The 15,789-nt window shown below is 42.3% G+C and overlaps 1 long non-coding RNA gene across 1 annotated transcript in view; it reads right to left on the bottom strand.

The window, feature by feature from the left end:
• Window positions 1-15,641, bottom strand: part of LOC116441971 — a 68,091-nt gene extending 52,450 nt beyond the window's left edge. Inside the window, exon 1 of the long non-coding RNA XR_004239320.1 lies at window positions 15,118-15,641. This is a non-coding gene — a long non-coding RNA (uncharacterized LOC116441971). The remainder of the gene's footprint in view (window positions 1-15,117) is intronic.
• Between the last annotated feature and the right edge of the window lie 148 nt (window positions 15,642-15,789).

The raw sequence follows: 15,789 nt of genomic DNA, 5'->3' as shown, positions 1-15,789 counted from the left end.
TGCAAAGGTGTTAGCAACATTCAAAGACAGTTACTTAATTCCTATAGATGGCAGAAGTATATATTGTTCTAATGGTTATTACTAGTAACTGTGGGTAATAACTGTTTTCGAATGAAAAAAGAGATCAAGGAATATTGAAACACATTCCTCAGCTTACAAATTTCAGCAGAGGATTAAAGACCTCAACTGATGTTTATTCTAAAGTGCTGCACAGTTTGTTATATTCCTCTCATTCCATTATGTCCCAGGAAGAAGAATTTTGTGCATATTTTCTCTCTATGGAATCTATTACTTACTCTGCAATGCTTCTCTAACTCCTCTATTCCTTTGGAGATGGGGAATCATACCATATGCAATCTGTGGATGCACCATCCATTTTTAGAGCTGTGTAATAACACGTTATTTTTTTATCTTCCTTCTGAGGCAGTTCCTAACCTCTTGCCTGCCCTACAAAGCACTGATGTAATATTTGCATTGAGCTGATGCTGGTGATTTTGATGATTTTTGAAGTCCATCCCCGATCAAATAGGATGCTCATCATGGGTAAGGATGAGGGATTTTATCTATTAACAAGGGCATATAGTGGCAGGACAATAAGGGAATGGTTTCAAACTGAATGAGAGTACGTTTAGATTAAATATTAGGAAAAAAATTCCTCCCTCTGAGGGTGGTGAAGCCCTGGCACAGGTTGCCCAGAGAAGCTGTGACTGTTCCATACCTGGAAGTGTTTGGAGTCTGGATGGATCTCTTGAGTAACCTGGTGTAGTGGAAGGTGTCCCTTTCCAAAGCAGAGGGGTTGGAACAAGATGATCTTTAAGGTCTAATCCAGCCCATTATGCAATTCTATGTGTCTATGATTTTATGATTTTATTGGGTCTTAATGGACCTTCTCATCCCCTTACATCTGTTGTGCCATAACATCTCCCCTGCCATGTGGCTGCATGGGTAATTTGCATTCCATATGCCTTAAGGTGAGAGCAAGAGCGAGCAATAGCTGTGATCATGTCATTCTGTGTTAAAACCTTCTGAGATTTCCTTTTCTCTTTCTTCCTTGAACAGAGGTATCAGAGATTCCCTAGTGGGGAAAAAAAATTGTTTTAAAACAAACTTGGAAACAGAAACTTTCTGAGTGCCTGAGCTGAAAAAGAAGCACCTAGAAGATGTGAATGTATGACCCAAGAGAAATATTCTTGCTGAAAGAAGGAGGAGAATGCCAACAACCATCAGAAGTGAAACCATTCTGACATTGAAAGAATAGTAGAGAATGGGAAGATCTAAGATGTAGGTAGAAGCCAGAATACATTAGTTATATGGCTTTTTCTGAGGTTTTTTTTTTTCTCACTCATAACCCCCCAAATCTAGAATTTTTAGAGGCTGCAAGGTTAAACTTGCAAAATAATTTATTAATAATCAGCTTGTGTTCCAGTGCAAGGGACAAATGTTGTTCTGAATTGTGATGGTAGAAATCAGGGTCATCTTCTGAGTCAGTGAAAAGGCAGCACTGTAACATCTGAGCAGGTGAGATCAAGGTGACAAGGCCAAGGTGTTTTACCTGACAAGTGCTTTATTACGAAATGTTCAACTCTCCAGGGTCTCAGCAACTGCTTTGCTCATTATTACATGGACCATTTTCATGAGTCTTTCTGCAGGTCCTTTTTGTCATTTAAAACCATTTTCCTAAATTCTTCCAGCTCCCAAATGCTGAGCCCCTAACAGCTGTGTGTTGTATGCAGGATATGAATAATGTTTTACAATGTTGGCTGACAACCAGACTTTACCTGAGCCTTGTTTTTCTTCCACGGGATTCTCCTTTTGCACTGCTATTTTACACTCGGAGTAACTCAGCAAAATAGATAGAAATATGTGTTCTTTAAAATGGGTGGAAAACCCTGGGACAATCTACTTGTCTCAAATAGAATCAGCTTAAACATTTTGTATTTTCACTGCTGTAAAGCAAATGCAATGTCACAGAGGAGCTGAGGAATACACAGAGGTCAGTCTTAGAGAAAAGTGCACTAGTGCTGCATTTTAGTCGAGGGATAGAATAAGCCTAAGTTAACTATTCACTTCTTCTCTTTAACCTGCTATTTTAAGCTTTACAGGTTTTATAAGCTAAATCAGGAAAGGCAATGGAGAATTTACAGTAAAGAACAATGCAGTTGTATGACAAGGAGATGGATTAGATAAACCTAATATACCTCTTCCAACTAAACTCTGTGATTGTAGAAAATAGTGCAGCTGAGCAGAGCTGAGATCTATTGATTTCTGTCTCCAGTGACTTCAAGTGGCAGAGAAATTTTTCCTTCAGCCCAAGCAATTCTCTTCTTCTCTATCTTATTTTCTGTTACAAAAATGTAGGTATCTTCATAGGTATGGACTATCTTTTCCAAATCAAATGCTTTTTTTTTCAATGCAATGGTTTTTTTTGTTTGTTTTCTTTGTTTTGATATTTTTGGTAAACAGGTCACCTGGGCTCTGCAGCACTTGGATGACCAGGTTGTGAAGTGACAGATTGACTGAAAAAAAAAGATATATACAGTTGTATTCACAGTGATAAAACAGACAACCAAGCCACTGGCTGGGGTTGATGTTACAGCAAGGAGGAGGAAGCCCAAAGTTTCTTCTGCATTGCCAAGAGAGAAAAATTCACCAGAAAATCCTATACTGACCATTGGTAATGGGACGGGAGGTTAGAACTAGAGGCTGAAGTCATTGTTTGGTCCAGGCATTTGCAAAAGGGATTAAAAAGGCCAAAGCACTTGCAATCACAGGTGAAATAAAAGCCTATTCAGAAGCAACCCAAGCAGGTGGGTCAGAGGAAATACATAAAATAAGGAATAGGTAAAGAGTTTGCTGTACACAAAACACAAGGCAGAGCAGCTGTATTTGCAGACTGATGTCTGTGGGGTAAGAGACCACACAGAAAAATTATTCAAGTCAACTGAAAGTCAAATAAGAGACACACAGACCTAGGTTCAACTAATTAAATGACTAACACTTGGATGACTACATATTTTCCAGAAGAAGGTGTCCTGAAGTAAACAGAATAATTTGGAGGAATCATGCATTAGGGTTGTATATTTGGGAAATTTTTGGTGAGTTGAAAATTCTGGAGGTAGGTGTGTATGTACTGGTTATCTAAATTTACGTTAGATGAATCACAGTGCCTGGTTTTATCTGCCCTCTGTACAGGACTTCTGACAAAAAAATGTTTTGTAGTTCACATGGCTATATAATAATCAGAAGAGTACTGCAGGCTCTCTGTTGTGGGAGGGAAAGAGAGGAGAGGAGAGGAGAGGAGAGGAGAGGAGAGGAGAGGAGAGGAGAGAGGAGAGGAGAGGAGAGGAGAGGAGAGGAGAGGAGAGGAGAGGAGAGGAGAGGAGAGGAGAGGAGAGGAGAGGAGAGGAGAGGAGAGGAGAGGAGAGGAGAGGAGAGGAGAGGAGAGGAGAGGAGAGGAGAGGAGAGGAGAGGAGAGGAGAGGAGAGGAGAGGAGAGGAGAGGAGAGGAGAGGAGAGGAGAGGAGAGGAGAGGAGAGGAGAGGAGAGGAGAGGAGAGGAGAGGAGAGGAGAGGAGATCATTCATAATAAAATTGAAAATCTTAATAGAAAACTCAGCAATACACAAAAATATTTGGCATCTGCCTACATATGAAGGACAGATGCTATATATTAGTAGAGGAATGCTTAAGTAATAATTAAGGTTTCTCCCTAAAGAATGTTCAGCTTCTCCTGACAAAATTAGTTGTGAAGACACTAAAGGAGCTGCAGCAAATTGCAGAAATACCTGGACATTTTTCTATTATGCTCCTGTGCTATTTTGGATCACTAATAAACAATCTGCAAACAGGATGGCAGTGCTGACATTGGAATTCAGCTTTAAAATAAGTAGAAATTCAGGTGGTCTAATACTCTGATGAGAATAATTTTCCTGCCTTCAGCCAGAAACCCAAATCTTTATGCTGAAGATGTTCACTAGCACAGCAAAGAGTAGAAAACACTAATGAAATAAACATTTGCTCCCAAGTTACTATGTGGAATCCAAGAGCTGTGGCAGTGACAAGTGTGTTGATGTGGGGACCAAGACATGGACAGTGGTGTAGGTGTGTTTCCTCAGTCCAGTTTGAATTCCCTGCAAAGAAATCAGTCTTTGAACAGTTCCATTCAATCAGCCAGCAGGTCCAGGCTGCAGGTATCCTAATCACTACAGCATTTTATTCTGGCGGAGTGATTTTTAAAATTGTATTTATTTTTCCTGTCATTATATCTGGCAGGACGAAGGTAGCAGGAGGCGCAGTATTTTGTTCTGATTCTATGCTCTGTTTCACTAATTCTGTGAAATATATTTTCTCAGCAGATAGGAGCTTTTATGTTCATCAGACTATGATTTTGTTTTGTTGTTTTCCAGTCATTGCTGTAGTTAAAATTAAACTGAGTAAGTCCAGAGGAGGCCGCTGAGAAGCTCAGAGGGCTGGAGAACCCCTCCTGGGAAGACAGGCTGAGAGAGATGGGGTCGTTCAGCCTAGGGAAGAGAATGCTCTGGGGAGACTTTATCGTGTCTTTTCGGTACCTGAAGAGAGCCTTTAAGAAAGATGAGGACAAAGATTTTGTGGGTACTGGTTTTAAACTAAAAAAGGGTTGATTTAGATTAGAGAAGAAAGAAGGTTTTTTTACAGTGAAGGTGGTAAACCACTGGCACACGTCACCCAGAGAGGTTGTAGATGCCCCATCCCTGGAGACACTCAAGATCAGGTGGGACAGGGCTCTGAGCAACCTGATCTAACTGAACATGTCCCTATTCTTTGCAGAGGTGTTGGACTAGATGACCATTGGAGGTCCCTTCCATTCAAACTATTCTATGATTCTGTGTTTCTATGATTGATGCCATGTTTCTATCATTCTGTTCTCTGGCTCCATGGCCAGCTGGCCTGGAAGAGCTTTTCTCTGAGCTATTAAAGTTCTCAATCTCCAAGGAGGATGGCCACACACAAACTTTTTTTTGGGAGCAGTTTCTTGCTCGTACTAATTCCCAGCTGAGCCCAGGGTTTGTTTGGGTCAGTGCTCACTGAGGGGAAGCAAACACCGGATGCCGGAGGTCAGTCTGACCTGCAGAATGGGCACGGTCCGCACTGGAGGTCTTCTGCAAGTGCCCACCAGCTCCTTGGAGAGATGCATTTGCAAGGGAGAGGGCTGGGTCAAGATGAGCAGAAATACAGCTGAGCTCACCAGGCAAGACAGATCTGCTGATTTCTGAAGGATGAGGGCAGCTAATTCCTGCTGAGCTTGCAACTAGGCTGGGAACATGCTTTCATGGGAGCTGGAAGGATACAGTGAACTATGCAACACTCAGTAGTCATTATTTCTGCTACTGATGGAGTCTGATCTAGGGTAAAATTCCAACTTAATTGGATCAGCCTCTGAAAGTCACTAATAAGGGAAACACAGTGCCCAGCTTCTTATTGGATTATGTATTAGGTACAATGAGTGTCATGCAGCAAGTAAATTCCCTTTTTTATCATAAAACAGGCGGTGAGGACTCCCTTTTTTTAATCTTCAGGGAACTTCTTCAATGTAAACTTTGTTCAGAGCCAAAGAGCATTTTAAAAATCTAGCAATGGCAAAGAAATACTTTTCAAAGAGAAATTCCCTGCAATACAGTGCCATTGTTGTGCTACATTTTCTTTTGAAGTGCCAGCAAGAAACAATTAAGGAGCAGCACTTGTAATGTATAATTGATGGTTTGCAGGTATCTAAAAACTTAGAGCAATTAGGCCCAGGGTGCAACATTACTTATTCATCACCATCTGGAACTTATAACTTTATAAGCCGTGCTATAGTTTATGTTTGTCTGGCAGAAATGGCAAGTTTACTGTTTAAGTGCTGCATTATGCTGCAGAAGGTAAATATTTAATGGTGTCCCAACATAATGCAGCTGGCTGGGATAAGAGGAACATGTTCTGTGGTCAGAACACAGCAGCATGTGGATATTGCGAAATATAAGGAATAGAATGCCCTCTTGAGAGAGAGGACAAAGAATACTTCCAAATAGTTCCAGAGCATTTCGCTTGCATCAATAGAAGGATGTGTCATTGATCCTTGGGTCACAGCAAGCATTATGTGGTAGCACCTGGGATTCAACTTCAGATATGATTCAGATGGATGAAAGAGTATCACACCGTATTTTTTGATGCTAGAGTAGAAGTAGACTAAAAATGGTAGGAAGTCTTGGAGAAAATGTTTTCTTTTTAAAAAAAGAAAGTCATTTTATTAAGCATCGAACCTGTCCTAGTTGCTGTTTTGACAAATTTCCTACTGGAAAACAAAACAAAATCAAATCAAATCAAATCAAACCCTAACCAAAAATACAAGCACAAAGAAAAACAAAAACCAGCCACAAATCCAGAAAATTTAATTTTATGAGTCTCAAAGTTTTCTAAAGGGTGTAGTCCCTCCTTGGACAGAGAATTAATTTTACTTCGTTTTGTATTACCCCCCCCCCCCCCTTAAAACCAAAGAGCAAAATCTGGGTGAAACATTCTGCCTGGATCTATTCCAACATTCTCAAGATCTTGAGTTCAAAGTAATATTCAAGAGATTGGCTTGATTTGTTACTAGAAAAATTCTTACAGCATAGAAATACTTATGGTTCTGGAGGATTCGATTCTACTCTGCTCTGGTCTGGCAACCCACCCTGGCTCAGCTGAGCTGACTGGCAGCGGATTGATCTGCTCCACCTCCAACCAGCACACAGAAAGGAATCCTGCAGTTAACAACTACCTTTTAAAGAGGTAAGATTGGTGAGATTGATTTTTCTGCAGTCACCTGTCTCACAGATCCTCACAAATACAGTCAAACAGCTTAAAGTACTTGGTAGATGATAGTATCCTGCCTTAATGGCTGCTCTACATTCATTCAGCGCCCAGTGGTGTAAAGCATCTCTAGGGGTAAGATAAAGGCCCGGTTTTAATTGTTTGCATTAAACAAGTCCATGTAGGACACGACTGCAAAGAATGGCATTGTGCAGTAGATTGTATTGACTCACAGCCAGTTTGATTCAGCTGTGTTTTCCTGACCCTCACAGGCCAACAAGTATGACATTGACCATCCTGGATTAGTATTGTTTTATCTACAATATCAAACTGAATGAAACCAGTGTTCACTTTCTTATCTTCATTTATTATCTCTGATTGACTTAGCTACCATTTTGCATGCACTCTTACTCATCCATTTCATTGATTTACTTGATTTGTTTCAAATGCCCTCATATAAATCTAAAGTTGTGCAAACAAACTGGACTTTCTTCTGCAAGTGAGTTAAAACACCAGAACTTTCACTTATTCAAATAGTTCTGGCTCTTGAGTCAGTCTACACAGGAACAGAATTGTGGAATCATAGAATGGTTTGTGTTGGAAGGGACCTTAAAGATAACCTTGTTCCAAACGTGCTGTCATGGACAGTGATGCCATTTACCAGACCAGGTTGCTCAGAGCCCCATCCAACGTGGCCTTGAACACTTCCAGGGATGGGGTAGCCACAACCTCTCTGAGCAACCTGTGCCAGTGTTTCACCATCCTCTGAGTAAAGAATTTCTTCCTAACATCTAATCAAAACCTGCCCCTTTTCAGTTTTAAATCATTGCCCCCTGAATAGGTTATTGCCAGTGTGAGTTCAAAAATGTCTGTTTTGCAAATAAATCCAGTTTCTGGAATCACATGATGACAAGAATGCTTTCGTTTTCATGGTTACATAGAAAAACCAAAAGATCTGACCTCTAGATTCTCAAAACCTGAAAGTGAGTCAAAGCAGCACTTTTTCTTGGATTGTTATTGCTATAATCTCCTAATTTATTGGGGAGCTCAGCGCATGTTGTGTAACTGTTTGAGGATAATAATAATTAGACTCTTCCCTGTTCAACATTTTATCTGACTATATTACAACCCTAGATGAAGCCCTGAGCAAAGCGAAACTTTGCTTTCTCATGTTCTGCTGTAGAAGAGATTAAAAGTATGCATTATTAGTATAACAGCACAGATTGTTATTCTCTCCAAAGTGCCTTAAGCATCATTTATTAACACCACTAAAATATTTAACAGCACTTTTAAAAAACTGCAGGAAAGGAAAATCAGTTTTATTTCAAGTACAGTTTTCACCTGGTAGATGGTCCTGTTCAGGGCAGGACCTGATCTATACTGGTGCCTTATGCTTTCAAACAGCTTGTGTACAATGGCTGAGCACTGAGACATACATCACATGAAGCTGGAGAGTAGCAGTGTTTATCACAGCACACTCAGGGGTTGATTAAGGTCTCTCCAGCTCTGAGACCTAGGTAGCAGCTGCCAAGGTCTCTATTATAATCCTTTCTTTTTTCTTTGTTTTTTTAGGTCTGTGTCTACAGTGTTTTTGCAGGAGAATTCACTGTCATGAATCAGATGCAGTGCTGCACTGATGTCCACACTGAGTCTTCTGAGAGAGTGAAACAGTCTGATATGGACTGAGATCAGCACCATCCCAGTAAAAAAAACACCTTTGTAGAGGAGGGAAAGCACAACCCACCACTTCACTCCAAACACAGTGCTCCCTCTCCATTTTTGAGGAGCCAGAGATATCCCACTGTGGTCCACTCCACCCTTACCCATTCTCTGCTTCTGTGATTTACCTTGGAGGTAACCATCATTCAGGGAAGAGAAAATGCAGCTTTTCTTCAATTTTTCAGTCCAGTTTGGAAAAAGCAGAGTTGTGAAGCACAGCAGAGCCCCGTGTCCCTGGCATCCAACACTGTCCCAGCTGTGCTGTTTAGGACACTGCAGGTGTGCTTGAATCCAGGGGGATCATTGCTTTCCAGGGGAAGTCCAACACTTCCCAGATCTTGAGAAATCAAGGGATGAGCATATACAGCTAGATTGTCACAGGGATTCATCCTTCTCCTGCTTTCACTCAGGATTCCTATAGGATCAGGTGCATCTGAGGGGAAGATGCATATTTCTGATGACTTCCCACCTCTTGTGGAAATCTGTAGGGGAAATCTTGCTGAGAACCACAGAGCACATTGATGACCAGCCTAGACATAACAGAGATGAATAAGCAGCTCTATGCTCCTGTTTTCCCATGTGGCTTCATGCCAGTTGGGATGGATCAAAGACTTGATACTGGGAACTGCAGCATGGGAAGCTGACCATAAACAAAAGAAACTGTGAGGCAGTAGCAGCTGCCCTCCCTGGCTGTAACAGAACTTCATTTACATTCCAAGAAAGGTCAAAATTATGGCAACTTTTAGTGTAGTCATAAAGTAGGCAGGCTGGAGACTCATATCTTGGAATAGCCCTTGCCATAGATGGTGGGGAGGGAAAATAAAAGGAATCTGTAAACATCTTCCAAGCTCCTGTTATTTATGAGGAATTTGAATGGAAACATTCAAATTTAAGTGGCTTTGTCCATGATAAGTATTCATCTCTGTCACAGACAAATGTAGGAATAATTTTCAGCCTGTTCATTTAGCCTATTTCCAGTCTAAACTTCAGCAGAAATGAAACCTGGCAAAGTGGTGTGTGCTTATATCAGAGACCTGCACTCCTTCCAAAAGGCAGCAATGGTCTCAGTGGGTCACAATAAATGCAGTGAAAATAGGGAACTGATTGAGAACAGCAAGCAGAAGTACTCCAAAGCAACTTAGCAGGGACTTCTGAGCTTTTTTGGTAGCAAACAATGACATTTACTGTCAAGAGCTGCAGAGGTTATCAGCTATCCATCTCCTCCATTGGGTGTCCCCTGGCTATTTTTGATTGGATTCCCTTTCATCAAGAACTACAGACCTGTGCTGTCCTCTAAAGTTTAGCTATTGCATCACTTTTCCTTGTTCAGCCTTCATTACACAACTATTTTTCCAGCCTAGATTTATTTGTAAAGGTCACAGAGGACTGGCTGTGATAAGAGCCCAGAAGCCTTTACTTTGCTTCTGAATTGTTCTTGTTAATACAGTGCTGATTGAAGATTGATACAGCCCTGGAGATCAAAGTCTCCTATTCCCCATGACATCTCAAGCTTCTCCTCAGGACACTTCTGGCTTGACCCAGAGGTAGTACAGGTTCCAAATCCATTAAGTCCTTTACCCTTTTCAGATGAATCTTGTTGCTGTAAGTTTTGGTAATGGTTTTGTGCTGTGAACTTCTGTTCTCCTGAAATTAAACTGTCATCTAACTCCTTCTGCTCACTTGGCTGAACTCAAATCACAACTGAGAGTGCTCTGGAAGCCAATTCTATTATTTTTCATAATCATTCGGTTTCTGAACTACCCTTTGAATCTTCAGCCACAGTCACTGTCAAACTTAACACCTATGAGAGAAGGGGCATCACCTTACAGTTCATCTCTGTGCAAGTAATATCACTTGTTTAAAGCTACTCAGAGCCTGAGATACTTCAAAATCTATATACAGGGATTTAGATTAATAACACATTTGAAGTAGAAAGACCAGGCCACCTCAGATAAATTGCTTTTTCACATGTACGGATCAAGCACAGTAATAGAGCAATAACATGGCCACAGAGTCTTGTTGGGTCAGTTTACCACAGAAACATAAAACAGAAACAGAAACATAAGCATCACTTCCCCTTGAAGCTTTCTAATTATGGAAGTTGTTGGGGGTTTTTTGTTATTTAAATGTATTTCTTTTATGTATATGCAGATAGACACACAAGTACACAATTTAGTAAGAAAATACCCATCTGTTATAGACTTAAGCACACAATGAAATCTTTGTGCATTTAAGCCCTTCTTCTACCACAGTGACCACAAGTTATTTGTGTAACTTTCTTGTGCTTTCATTTTGAAAGCATAATGTTTCTGTTATTATTAGTCCCACATATATAATTTTTTTAAAATATATACTTATTCATAGAGATTTGTCATTTTACAATTTGAAGTAAATTTCTTCCAGTCTTTTTCTGATGCTCCAAAACTTGTAAAGCACTTTTGTGTCTCTGGTTTTCTGGTTTTGGACATTGGAAAAGGTAACATTTCCTTGGTTTTCCTGGAATCCAGGGACTGCAGGGCTACTTGACACTTGTGAAAGAAGTGCTAAGGAAAAGAGCTCCCCACAATTTTCCATGTAGGCAGGGCACTGTCATCCTAATGTGGCTGTGAGAAGCACAAGCACAGTTTGTAGGGTTTGCAATGTGTACACATTTAGTGAATTATCATCTTCACAGAACCACAGAATAATGGAATCACAGGTTGGAAGGGACCTTAAAGATCATCTTGTTCCAACCCCCTGCCATGGCCAGGGACATCTTTCACTAGGCCAAATTGTTCAAAGCCCCATCCAACCTGGCCTTGAACACTTCCAGGGATGGAGCACCCACAGTTTCTCTGGGCAGCGTGTTCCAGTGCCTCACCATCCTCACAGTAATAGATTTTTTTCCTAATACCTAATCTAAACCTGCTCTCTTTCAGTCTGAAGTTACTGCCTCTTGTCCTGTCACTTCAGGATCTTGTAAATACCCTCTCTCCATCTTTCTTGCAGGCTCCCTTCAGGTACTGGAAGACTGCAGTTAGGTCACCAGAAGCTTCTCTTCTCAAGGCTGAATGATCCCAATTCTCCCAGCCTTTCCTCATGGGAGAGGTTCTCCATTCCTCTGATCATCTTGGTGGCCTTGTCTGTCTTCACTCCAAGATGTCCATGTCCTTCCTCTGCTGGGTCCCCAGAGCTGGATGCAGAATTCAGGGTGGGGTCTTGTTGGGGTTCCTCCATCTGCCATGTGGTCCTGGGAAAGGGGTCCTGGGAAAGGGGTCCTGGGGGGAGACACGGCGTTTCCCTGCCCCCTGGTCAGCCTCATTCCCCATTGGTTGTTTTGTGTTCCCCTGCCCGGCAAGGACCCTCTGGTCCCATGACTGCCACAGTTCTTGGCCAAGTCACCAACCAGACGGCTGGGAAAATAAACATCTCTGAAAATATCTACCAAGAATCGGTCCTTAGATTTCTTTTCCATGGGCCTCGCTGTATATACATGTTGCAGGTTTCCCCACTACAACAATGGTGGAGATGCTGGGGAGAACAATTCCCTTGGAGACAGCGCCTGTGAAATAACTGAAATTCTGAAGATCCTCTAAAATTCATGAGTAAAAACCACTCTAGATCTCTCTCTGCTCGCCTTGGTTTGGCTGTTCTCTCTGGACTATGGAAGAATCGTGGGAAATGTGGCTCTCTGAGCTGCAGAAAGAAATGTATCTAGAAGTTAAAGGAATCCTGGCACAACAAAACAGGAAACTTGCTCTGGGAGATCTAGAACATTTTTTTGACTGGCTTTTCAAAAATTTCTTTTATATTTCTTGAGACTTACTTTTTGATATTAATCCTCCTGGAATTGGTAACTGGAACTTTTGGTTCAAAATCTTGGGTGAGATATTGGCTCAATCAAAACATGGACTAGTGATAGAACTTATCCTTGCATCTTCTGTAATCACTGATGCTCTTCAGGAGCATGTGCATGGTCCCATTACCTCTATGGCAGAAGATGACCATCATCGCATGGCTGAGACTGCGCGGCAGCCATCCCAGGAGTGTGTGACTGCAGCCACAGGATCTCCCGTGCCCATGCCAGTGGAGGTGCCTGCGCTGGATGCGCCCGACCCCCTTGGGAGCGTGCGCCTTATCACAGACCCCATCCCTGTCTCGGGCCCCCTGCCACGCGACCGCGAGTGAGGGAGCGATGCCGCAGGTGCCATGGGCCGTGGGCAGCAGAGAGGCGACTTCCACGAGCAGCCAGGAACCGAGGGCCAGCGTGGAAACCCACTCTGAGCACACAGCTCGGAGAGCCTTGTAAAGCGAGAAGCAGCGATTTCCATAGTAACACGAGAAGCCGCGCAGTGCAGCGCTGAGCCGTAGTGAAGCCTCTCACAAAGCAGTGTGGAGTTGGCAGAGCAGAACCGCTCGGAGGGCGCGGGGCCTGCGGCGATGGCAACGCGGGGCAGCGCAGAGCCCAGACACGCGCCGGAGCAGCGCCGCTCGGAGGGCGCGGAGCGGCCGCAACGCGGGGGCCCGGCTCAGACATTGGAGTCGGCGAGGCAGCAGCCACACGGGACCAGCAGCCACGACGAACATGCAAGCACGTGATAGGAGAAGTTGTCGCAACGAAAATCACAGGAACTGTGGAATGGTACAATGTCAAAAACAACTATGCATTTATAACACGAGATGATACAGGGGAAGATTTATTCATCCATAGAACTGCCATTAAAAGGAATAACCCTAAAAATTACCTGCAAAGTGTAGGAGATGGGGAAGTTGTACAATTTGACATAGTGCAAGGAAGGAAGGGTTTACAAGCAGCAAATATTACTGGGCCTGGAGGTATTCCAGTCAAAGGCAGTCGTTATGCACAAAATTATAAACAATATCCATCCTAGCAACTTCCCTACCCACAACCTACATTCCCCTTTTACCCTATACCCAATATGAACCCTTTCCTAAGTTTACCCCATCCCCAGTTTATCCCTAATCTGTTTTTCACCCCATGGCTTCCCTGTACAATTCCCTTTCCCTACAACCCCTCTCCGATGCCAAGGGGGGATGAAAAGGGGGAGGGAAGAAATTAACTATTTTTGTTTAGAGTTCCAATAGGTACAAATAGAAGAAACCCTCTCCTGCCTCAGTTTCCCCACAAAGCATGCTCAGAGAGAAAAAAATCCATTTGGACATTTACAGACTCAGGAGGGTAGCTTGTTTTGTCTTGAAACTGTTCTTGTTATGTTTATCCAGTTGTTTTCAATGTTAAGTTTTAAATCTCTTTTTGCTAAAAATAAATGGGTGAAGTGTTGGGGTTCCTCCCCCTGCCATGTGGTCCTGGGAGAGGGGCCCTGGGGGGGGAGACACGGGGTTTCCCTGCCCCCTGGTCAGCCTCATTCCCCTTTGGGAATTTTGGGAATTGGGTTTTGTGTTCCCCTGCCCGGCAAGGACCCTCTGGTCCCGTGATTGCTGCAGTTCTTGGCCAAGTCACCAACCAGACGGCTGGGAAAATAAACATCTCTGAAAATATCTACTAAGAATCAGTCCTTAGATTTCTTTTCCACGGGCCTCGCTGTATATACGTGTTGTAGGTTTCCCCACTACAACAGGGTCTCACAGGTCTTGGATCACACACGAACAGCACAAATGACAGGAGGCTGAAGGTTAAACAGAGGACAGAAATGGGAGCTCACCAGGACCTTGCTACTGATACAACAGAGGAAAGGGGCCAGATGAGTTATACAAATGTTCCCTCAGGGACCTCCCTCTCTTTTTGATTTACAGGCAATAGTGATACAATTACCTGATAAACATCTGATGATTAAGAATATTAATACTTTTCTTATTTTTGGACCCAACCTCATGGTACCTTTTCTGTCCTTCAGAGAAAGCTGTTGAATATTCCTATCACCAAAATGGACACTCTGCCCTCACATTTGTTAAAAAAAAAAAAAAGTTCCTGTCAGTCAGCTGTGATTCTTGAGATCTCAGTTATGGAAATTTACAGCAAAGAAAAAAACGTATTTTATATTTGTACAGTCATAGCAAAAGCACATATTTTTATTATTTCCTAAGTTGTCATGAGCCTGCTTATGCAGCTGTGAAGAAAGAGACTACGCTTGTCACTTTTTGTCTAATCGTAGAGCAGAAATGAGTAAGAAATCATTGGGCTGAGGCTGGGGTGGTGCAGGAGACACAGCACCTGATAACTTTCCCAAGAGACAACCAAACACAGGGGCAGAGCAGCCAGAAATAAAACCCAGTGCACGTGAATGCTCTTGTTCCCTGTTTGTCTTTTCCTTCACTAACTGAGCTTTTCTCTTAATTTTCTGTGGTTTTAGATTCATCTCTGCAACACAAGTTTATAATCAACGCTGGGAGGAGATCCCAGCAGAACAAACTTCTGCAAGAACCCCCTTAATTGTAAGAATGTGCTTGTGCCTGTCCTTGTTCAGCAGTGTGAGGTGTCTGCTCATGTTCAGCTGTCTTGAGACCTTATTAACAAATGTATAGATCATATGAAGGCTGCCTTTTTAATGAAGGTGCATGCACTTGGATTTCTGCAGTCCTATCCAATCGACTGACTGAGCTTTTTGTGTGAAGGCTTTCTAGTCATTCCTTACCTGAATTAGCATTGCTCCTGCTTGCACTAGAGTATGTGGTTTCGTCATTGTTCCAAGTTCATGGTTTTTCCTGAATTCTGCTTTTCGATTTCTTTTCTGGAAATACAGTATACTTTCCCTTCTCAAAAAAAAAAAAAAAGAAGAAGAAGGAGAAAATTGGAAAATGTCCTGACACCCTGATATTTGCCTACTGATTAAAGAGACATGGTTCCTGTTAAGGAGGAATATTAAGATATTTGCATCCAAAGTTGAAACAGAAAAATACGTTGGAACTGTCCAGTAACAACACTTAGTTTCCTGCCCCCACAGTATTTTCCTCTTTTCTCTAGCTATGAAGATACTACAGGGAGAAATTCTGCACAAAGACTAGAAACTGTCATTGTGTTTTTCAGTCTATTTTCAGTGTCAGCTGGGAGTGCTGAAAGGTAAATTTTACTTTTTATGGTTAACTGGTGCCCAAGCTTCCTGGGACGGCACAGTGGAAGCTGTCTATTAGAGGTGTATTCACATCCTTGTGTACACCTAGCTTTGAACATTAGCAGTCTGACACCGCCTTTGTTGCAAACCTAATGCTATTTCACACTTAGTAGGATTTGAAAATTGAAATGAGAACAGTTTAAGTAAATAGTTTACTGTTGGGCTCTGCTCAGTGGCAAGTGGACATCCAGACAC

This window comes from Corvus moneduloides, chromosome 3, assembly GCF_009650955.1.
Source record: "Corvus moneduloides isolate bCorMon1 chromosome 3, bCorMon1.pri, whole genome shotgun sequence".
NCBI lineage: Eukaryota > Metazoa > Chordata > Aves > Passeriformes > Corvidae > Corvus > Corvus moneduloides.
The sequence above is the reverse complement of the archived record's forward strand: the minus strand, read 5'-3'. Positions and strand labels throughout refer to the sequence as shown.